This window comes from Rattus norvegicus, chromosome 18, assembly GCF_036323735.1.
Source record: "Rattus norvegicus strain BN/NHsdMcwi chromosome 18, GRCr8, whole genome shotgun sequence".
NCBI classification, from domain to species: domain Eukaryota; kingdom Metazoa; phylum Chordata; class Mammalia; order Rodentia; family Muridae; genus Rattus; species Rattus norvegicus.
In genome coordinates, this window is record NC_086036.1 from 79550583 (window position 1) to 79560049 (window position 9467).

Genomic DNA, 9467 nt, shown 5'->3' on the forward strand with positions numbered 1-9467 from the left:
GCTTCTGTTCTTAGTGCTCTCATAAGCAGTTGGATAACCATTTCTTCTGTAGTATGGAATCTCTTGCTTGAGGTCTAAAGCTGAGGAGAATCTCTTGTCCATCCTTTCCCACTTCTCTTAGAAAATAAACCCATCTCCAGCCATCCCGGGTCCAAGAACACAGGGAGTATTGAAGTGATTGGGCCCAGTCAGAGGATGATGGAGTGTGGTGTGGTCTCTCAGGGCTTGCAGCAGTCAGAGACAAGATAATCTGGCAAGATGGTGAGCCAGCAGCCATGGAAGCTGTTACTCAGCATTTTTGTTTTCCCTTTTGTTTTGTTTGTTGGTTATTTGGTTGTTTTTCTCTAAAGGTGAGGTGCGATTGCATCGCTCTAACTGATCTTAATGTGCTCTGTAGGCCAGAATGTTCGTAAGTGTCTGACCGCTCTAACCCTACCACTCTACCTGCCATCCCAGTGGTCTATGAAGTGCTGAAGATGGACTTAGGGCTTTGTATATGCTAGAGAAGCACTTTAAAAATGAGATATATCTCTAATCCCACCACTATGGCTTAAAGGAAGATGTAGCCCATTCTAAAGTGTGTGTATTCATACATGTGCGAGGGCATGCATTCCTGGGTGTTCCTGTGTATGTGTGTGTGTGTGTGTGTGTGTGTGTGTGTGTGTGTGTGTGTGTGCGCCTGTGCATGCCTGTATGTATCTCCCTCCTCTCTCTCTCTCTCCCTCTCTCTCTCCCTCTCTCTCTCTCTCTCTCTCTCTCTCTCTCGTTTTTGCTCTGTGTGTATGCTCACATGTATGTGTGCAATTCACAATTCTGTGTGCATTGGAGAGGTATAAAAGGATGTGACTGTGGTTATCACAAGTGTAGAGGAGACTTTCCAAGCTGGGGCAGGAGCAACTCTACTCAGAGCCTTGCCATTTGTACATTTGGAGCAGATATATCTTCTTTAAATCAGTGTTCTTTTCCCCTAAAGATTCCATAAGTGGTACTACTCCAAGCCCTTTCTGACTCTACAAACGGTGGGATGAAATCCACAACTCCTCCCAGCATGGTGAGAGAACCATAAAACCCTGACTCCTACTTCAGACCCTGGCCGAAGGCATAAGGAAGGGGCGTGTAGCAGGGGGTGAATTTGAGCAAAGCAAACAACTACATGTATGAAACCAGTCAAAAGCATTGAAGAAACAAAGCCCGGCCCCCACCATGGGAATGGGGCATACATGAAACGACACTACTGGTCCTTTCCTCTTCCAGGCTTGGCCATAGGAAAGCAGAGTCAAAGCTAACACAAAGAGGATGAAAACCCACCCATCCAAGGTCATTAACCGCTGAACTAGAGACACTCCAAGAACTCATCTCCATGGGCTAGCAGCAAAAGGGAGCCTAGACAAAGGTGAGCCAGAAGCCAGGAGGCATTATGGTGAGACTTGGGGAAATGTTGAAAGCCCAAAGGGTCCTACATGCATCCTCAGAAAGGACTGTAGCGGGCTGGGCCATTGGGAAGAGCCCGGCGTGAGTGACATGAGAGGCACCTGTCAGCCATCACTAGAGAAGAAGGCCAAAGGGAGGGGTTCTCATGTTTGGAATACTGTTTGTCAGCTTCTGGTCACCTTGAGAAAACAGCCCATGGTTGGCTCATGGTTTCAGGGATTTCGGTCCACAGGTGATGGCCTCCATTGTCCCATAAAAGTGACAAGCAAACAGAGAGGAACAGCAAGAGAAAACTTTTTCAGAGCATTCCTCAGGGAAACTATCTTCTTCAGCCAGACCCACCTTCTACTCCCCACCACTTCCCAAAAAATGCTGTTAGCCTACAAATGCCCTTAGGGATTAAGGCATTGAAGGTAGAGGGCTTCTGATCCAATAATCTCTCAACAGCACCCCTGGGTGTCAGTCAGACATTCAGCACACGAGACTTTTGGGGTGTTGGGAGTTACATTACATCTACACTGGTAGCACACACAACTGTAGTCCTGAGAGGTGAGCAAAGTTGGCCGATGGCTAGAGAAGGCATGAGCTTCAGGAGAGGCTCTGATAATTAACCAGATAGTGAGCCTGAAGTGATCCAATAGCAGCCCCATCTTTGTTGTGTGCTGAGCAATATTCAATCAATATTTATCCCGGCATTATTAGCAGTAAGAATGATAATGTAAAAAAGTGTCATGTAAATATGAAGCCTTATTATAGCTAGCAAATTGGATTCCTAAGCTGATTAATTTGAAAGCTGTTTGGATTTCTTTTGGATGATATTGCCAAGTTTCTGGGTTTGCAGTTTGAACTGGTGACTTTCAAAATTGATGCTGAGGGCAAGAGACGGTGCTAATTAGTGCGTGAGCTTTTCACATCTGAAAATCTGGGAATGAGTCCTGCTCGGGTCAAAAGTGAAAATGAGCTTGGGTCTCTCGCTCTGATCCCTGTTGACATTGTCGTCATCACAAAGCTACCCTGTTATCTGGCATAGATACTAAGCTGTCAGGAGAGCAGTACCCCAAGGCAGCTGGCCATGGCAGCAGATCCTGGCCACAGAGTAACAGGAAGAACAGTTTTCTAAAGGCAAAAATAAAAAGGAATTCATGGTGCATGCACGTCCAATCTGAAAGACAGTGCCATCTTCTTCCACTGCCCGTCACCTCACTGAAAGTGCTTGGCCAGCAACACAAGCATGTAGAATGATACTGTCTGGCAGAATGAAGTATCACGCAGCATGGTCCATGATGGTCCACGCGGCCACATGTGTATGGTAGAGTGGAAAAACATGGAGCCATTTTTTTACAACAGTCCTGTGTTGAGTTCCTGAAATCAGAATTCTAGTGGCAAGTGAGATTCAGGATGAGGAGGATACCCATGCTCTCGTTCACTTATTCCCCCACTTACCTGTTGGCTGAACTAACACTGCCCAGGAGGAAATCCAGGATACAGGTCAAAGTTTCCTAGAAGCATCCTCAGTGAGCATAGACTAAGTTCCCAACAGCATCAGAAAACAATGAGGTGTGTTCAAGTAGAGTGTTGGGCCAAGCATTCCACCAAATGGGAGGGCACAGACCCCATCGTGGCTGGAAAGGGAGACAGGGAGATAGGAGATCCGCACCTGACTCCCTAGCCATTGCCTGCTAACCTAAACTAAAAAGCAGAATGCAAGAAAGGTAAACACAGGACATAAACACGCACACACATACACACACACACACACACACACACACACACACACACATCCAGAGAGAGAGAGAGAGAGAGAGAGAGAGAGAGAGAGAGAGAGAGCGCATTGGCTTTGGGCTTTCAGGGACACTTAACAGCTTCATCAGTATCCTTTCTCAGGTCTGAAGGTCAATGGGAAATAAAGGCCCTGGGCAGTATGGGTTCCTGGTGCCAAGAGCCTCAGCTCTCTAGGAGTCATCAGTCAACAGGATGGGCTGAGAAACAATGGAGCCACCACAAGAGTGAGCTGTTGACAGCCAGGGATCAGGTCCCCACACTGCCTGCTGAGGGTGTTGTATCCATCCCACAGACATCATCCAAGCCGTCATTCCATTTCACATCCCTCGCACTTAATAACAAATTCTCGGCTTAATCTTTACGACACAAGCCACTTATTCTCAATCTGCCTCTCCGAGCGCTGCTGTAATCTCACGGCACTCACGCCAGCCACTGGCAGGGAGCCCATCACACTCCCAAATCAAGCCCATTTTTTCATTAGCTCGACTCCTTCCCGAGGTGGCCTCCTTTCCAGTTGGCTGATCAGCAATCAACACCAGTTTGCTTCCATCAGAACAGCTCCTGTAACTTCCCATTTAAGAACGGACCCCTCTCAAAACACATTAGGAAGAGGCATATGGAGCAACCGTGATTTTTAACAATGGGTTGAGTTCTTTTTCCCCCTTAAGAAAAAAAAAATAATGTGGCAGAAATCCAAAGGCAAAAGTTCATTTGCTCATCACTCTGTGGACTCCATGGGAGATTTAGTCCATCTTAAGTATTGATGTGTATAACATCCCCTTCTAGTTAAAGATGAGAAAATAGTAGACGCTATTTTCAATCACGGAAATTAAGGTAGTGGTAAATGCCTTACCTGAACCATGGGCCATGTGCACCATTCAGAAAATACAGCATTCTGTGCCAAAACTAAACTTTGAACAATAATTTCCTTAACACTAGTTTCCGGGGGGATATTTTTTATAAGGTGAGACTCAAAGATGCTGATAAGCCTTCTGTCGTTGGGATGCGGTTGGAGGTGGGTCTTGAACACCCGTTGCTCCCAGGTGAGGCAGGAACACCCTTGCAAAAGTTGCTCACCCACATGCAACTGAGGACTTCTAGACATTGCCTTACGTTGCTCTCTGGCAGTGCATTTTACCTGTCTCAGAGCACACCACACACACAACAATCACCTGTGTTACTCAGTTAAAGGGGCAGCCTAAAAGCTCTCCCTGGTGAGCAATTAGAAGGGTTCAGAAAAGGCATTGCTGTGTTTTACCATTTGGCATTGGACTCTTCACTGTTTCTACAGCTGGAATCAGTTATATTCTGAAATCCTGTGCCTTTGGAAGTGCAAGCTGTTTTGAATGTAAGGCATAGTATATGTCTGATGTTGTTTTGAATGTTGGCATAGTCTGTGTCTGATGCTTTCAAAAGGCCCAGGAGAATACCGGGAGGATACCACTAAGAAGGTACAGGATTTTCCTCTCTCTCCCCTCCTGCTCCTCCCCCCTTACCACACCTGTGTTAGGCTTTCTCCCACTCAGACACAATGGATGGATATGAACTACAGGTTTCATGACCGTTCATTGAGCGTTTCCTACCAACTAGGCATTTTGTGGCATCTGGTCACTCTCCTGTGTATGGCAAGACCATTGTGACACTACATCACCCAGCAAACCTACTGGATATAGATGGGACAACATGTTTTGTGCCACAATTTCTAAGACAGTTCACCTCTTTGCAGAAAAAAAAAATGAACCATTTTCTGGTCACTCTTCAGAACAGCACTGACCTCTGACGAGGCTGAGGAAGGTGGAATCCCCAGCTTGCAAATGGAATGGTCCCTTCTCTTACAGGGTGGGTTTCAGGTATAAAGGTATACATCAACAAGGTAGTATTTAAAAAAAAAAAGAGCCAGAATCCTTTTTAAGAATCAAAATAATTAGGATTAATAATAGTTAATAATCCTAATATTAAGAATCCTTTATGGAGCCAGAGTTTGTTGGCCATCATGAGGCGTGAAGCATTTGTATGTTTGGATGTAAATTGACTCTGTGTATCAGTATGACTTGGGAGTGAGTAGAGAAGAAATAAATGCATGTGGCCACAAAGAATCCATTTCATCGAACCTTTACAGCCAAAATTCTGAACGACACAAGATCTTTAAGTGGAGTTTCCCAATTGAATCATCACAGCTGAGACTGGGGCTTGGGTTGATTTGGGACCTGAGCCTTACTTGCCTAGTGTCCCTGAATGGATGATTCACCACTGGGTGCTTTACTTTTGCCTGATAAATAAATCGGAGCTTTTCACAAACCCTAGCTATCTCATAGGTGTGCTAAAAAGAAATGAGGCAACACTTCTGAACTCACAGGAGATCTGGAAGAGGCCAAAGAGAGTGACAGGCATGCCCGAGGGGCGGTCTTCACCTTGTAGTGATATTGACTTCTCTGTGTATGTCCACATTTCTCTGTCTCTCTCCTCGTATTTCCTTACTGCTCTCTCGCTCTCTCTCTCTCTCTCTCTCTCTCTCTCTCTCTCTCTCTCTCTCTCTCTCTCTCTCATCCTCCCCACTCATACCTGCTCCCTCCCCCAGCTCTGACCAGCAAGGAACAGCTTTGTCCTTTCCTATCATTCAGCTCCTCCCAATTTACCCAAACTATTAGCCTCCTGCCTCTGTGGAACCCTGAGTGGAGGTTCCCTACTGGAACGTGCCCTCCTTGATCACCTTAAACTCCTTCAACTTCCACATGTCTGCTGACATCAATCCAAAAATCCCCGACCTCATATCCAATTTCCTGGCTCCTGGGCCATGTAGAATTGTTCAAATAAAGCACAGACTCATGAAAACTTGTCATACAACAAAATTCACCTTAACCTAAAAACAGCTCTCCAGTGTTACTGTCTATTGTGTAATTACCCCTTCAACGGTGGTCTGACCTCAAACTTGACTGAAAATAGAGCTCTCAGGCCAACGGAGAAAGGCCCGTGGAGACAAGCCTGGAATAGTCACTTGGTCATCTCTCAGCTTACTGTAGTCACTTGGTCATCTCTCAGCTTACTGTAGTCACTTGGTCATCTCTCAGCTTACAGGTACCAAACCAGGACAAGGATAAAACACGGAAGCCTTGGAGCCTTTTGGCAGAACCTTACAACACAGACCCAATGCCTTGAGCTCCGTTAAAAAGCCCTAGAAGTTAAAAATGGGAGAGAACACGGACTTTAATAAAAGAAAAAAATATATTATAGCTCAGGTTAGCATCCAGTTGCTTGGGGAGTTCAATAATGAGGAGGGCAGCCTACACTAAGCAAACACAGAGCATTCCTCGCTATCACAAGCTAAGACACAGCCACCTCACACCCCACACCTCACACCCCACACCCCACACCCCACACCTCACACCTCACACCTCACACCTCACACCCCACACCCCACACCCCACACCCCACACCCCACACCTCACATCTCACACCCCACACCCCACACCCCACACCTCACACCTCACACCTCACACCCCACACCCCACACCCCACACCTCACACCTCACACCCCACACCCCACACCCCACACCCCACACCCCACACCTCACACCTCACACCCCACACCCCACACCCCACACCCCACACCTCACACCCCACACCTCACACCCCACACCCCACACCCCACACCCCACACCTCACACCCCACACCCCACACCCCACACCTCACACCCCACACCCCACACCCCACACCTCACACCCCACACCTCACACCCCACACCCCACACCCCACACCCCACACCTCACACCTCACACCCCACACCCCACACCCCACACCTCACATCTCACACCCCACACCCCACACCCCACACCTCACACCTCACACCTCACACCCCACACCTCACACCCCACACCTCACACCTCACACCCCACACCCCACACCTCACACCTCACACCCCACACCTCACACCCCACACCTCACACCCCACACCCCACACCTCACACGCCACACCCCACACCCCACACCCCACACCTCACACCCCACACCCCACACCTCACACCCCACACCCCACACCTCACACCCCACACCCCACACCCCACACCTCACATCTCACACCTCACACCTCACACCTCACACCTCACACCTCACACCTCACACCCCACACCCCACACCCCACACCTCACACCTCACACCTCACACCTCACACCCCACACCCCACACCCCACACCCCACACCCCACACCTCACACCTCACACCTCACACCCCACACCTCACACCCCACACCTCACACCTCACACCCCACACCCCACACCTCACACCTCACACCCCACACCTCACACCCCACACCTCACACCCCACACCCCACACCTCACACGCCACACCCCACACCTCACACCCCACACCTCACACCCCACACCCCACACCCCACACCCCACACCCCACACCTCACACCCCACACCCCACACCCCACACCTCACATCTCACACCTCACACCTCACACCTCACACCTCACACCTCACACCTCACACCCCACACCTCACACCCCACACCCCACACCCCACACCTCACACCCCACACCCCACACCCCACACCTCACACCCCACACCTCACATCTCACACCCCACACCCCACACCCCACACCTCACACCTCACACCTCACACCTCACACCCCACACCTCACACCCCACACCCCACACCCCACACCTCACACCCCACACCCCACACCCCACACCTCACACCTCACACCCCACACCCCACACCTCACACCCCACACCCCACACCTCACACCTCACACCTCACACCCCACACCCCACACCCCACACCTCACACCTCACACCCCACACCTCACACCTCACACCCCACACCCCACACCTCACACCCCACACCCCACACCTCACACCCCACACCTCACACCCCACACCCCACACCTCACACCTCACACCTCACACCCCACACCCCACACCCCACACCTCACACCTCACACCCCACACCTCACACCTCACACCTCACACCTCACACCCCACACCCCACACCCCACACCCCACACCCCACACCCCACACCTCACACCTCACACCCCACACCCCACACCCCACACCCCACACCCCACACCTCACACCTCACACCTCACACCCCACACCCCACACCTCACACCTCACACCTCACACCTCACACCTCACACCCCACACCCCACACCTCACACCTCACACCCCACACCTCACACCTCACACCTCACACCCCACACCTCACACCCCACACCCCACACCTCACACCTCACACCAAAAAAACCAATACTTACCCAGGACTGGCCATTATCTGTCTCCAAGGTTCCCAGCCCAGATGGGGGGCATCCTTCCCAAGCCATTGTATCAGCCATGCATCAACAGGTGTCATACGCCAGGAAGCCTGAGTGGCAGCTTGGCCCTCCACTGCCTGCCCCTCAGGGACATCAAGAATGGAGCCAATGGGTGGAGTGGTGACGGGAGGGTCACTGGTCCTTTGCACCCCAGTCTTCAGAACACATTACACCCCTATAACTTTGGTGCACTTAACTATAGCTTAAGCTTGGTCAGAAATGATGGAGTTAATCATCCCTGGTATTTCTAGATCCTCTGAGTCCTGTGTCTGAACAATGGCTGTAGCCAGGCAATTCCAAGTCACTCGGCCACTCTTGGGGACCTGTGCATCATGCTGAGGGATCTCACCCTCTATGGATTCTCTGACCTGGGAAGCTAAGTGGGGGGACAGAGGTCAGCTCAGCAAGCTTCCAAACTATGTTTTTCTAAGTAGTCTGTGCCAGTGCGGCAGCAGTCACCCAGTTAGTGCTGGACGCCATCTTACACACTGGTCACCCTCGTGGATGCTTCTAGAATGAAGGCTTGCATCCCACATAAAGCTTGCTTTTAACCTCAGGAACACACAGATGGACAGAGTGCTTTGAAATCCTTAAATAAAGCTGACTAGGAAGGGCTGGCCCGTTGCCTAGTCCTTAAGATCAGCACAAATTAAACTTCGTTTGTCATAGAAAAACACGAGGCCGGGTGCCACAGGCCTGCGATCCCAGCTACTAGTGAGTGTGAGGAGTTCTCAAGTTAAGGGCCTGCCTAGGCTATAGAGTGAGTTCAAGGACTGTTCAGTGTCTGTCTCCCTGGGCTGCAGAATGAGTTCAAAGCTTGGCTTAGAAACTTAATGAGATCCTGTCTCAAATAAAAAGAGGAGACAGCTGACTGGTGGGAGACTGCTGTAGTGCATGAGGCTCTAGATTCAAATGTCAGTATCAAGGTGAGCAAATAT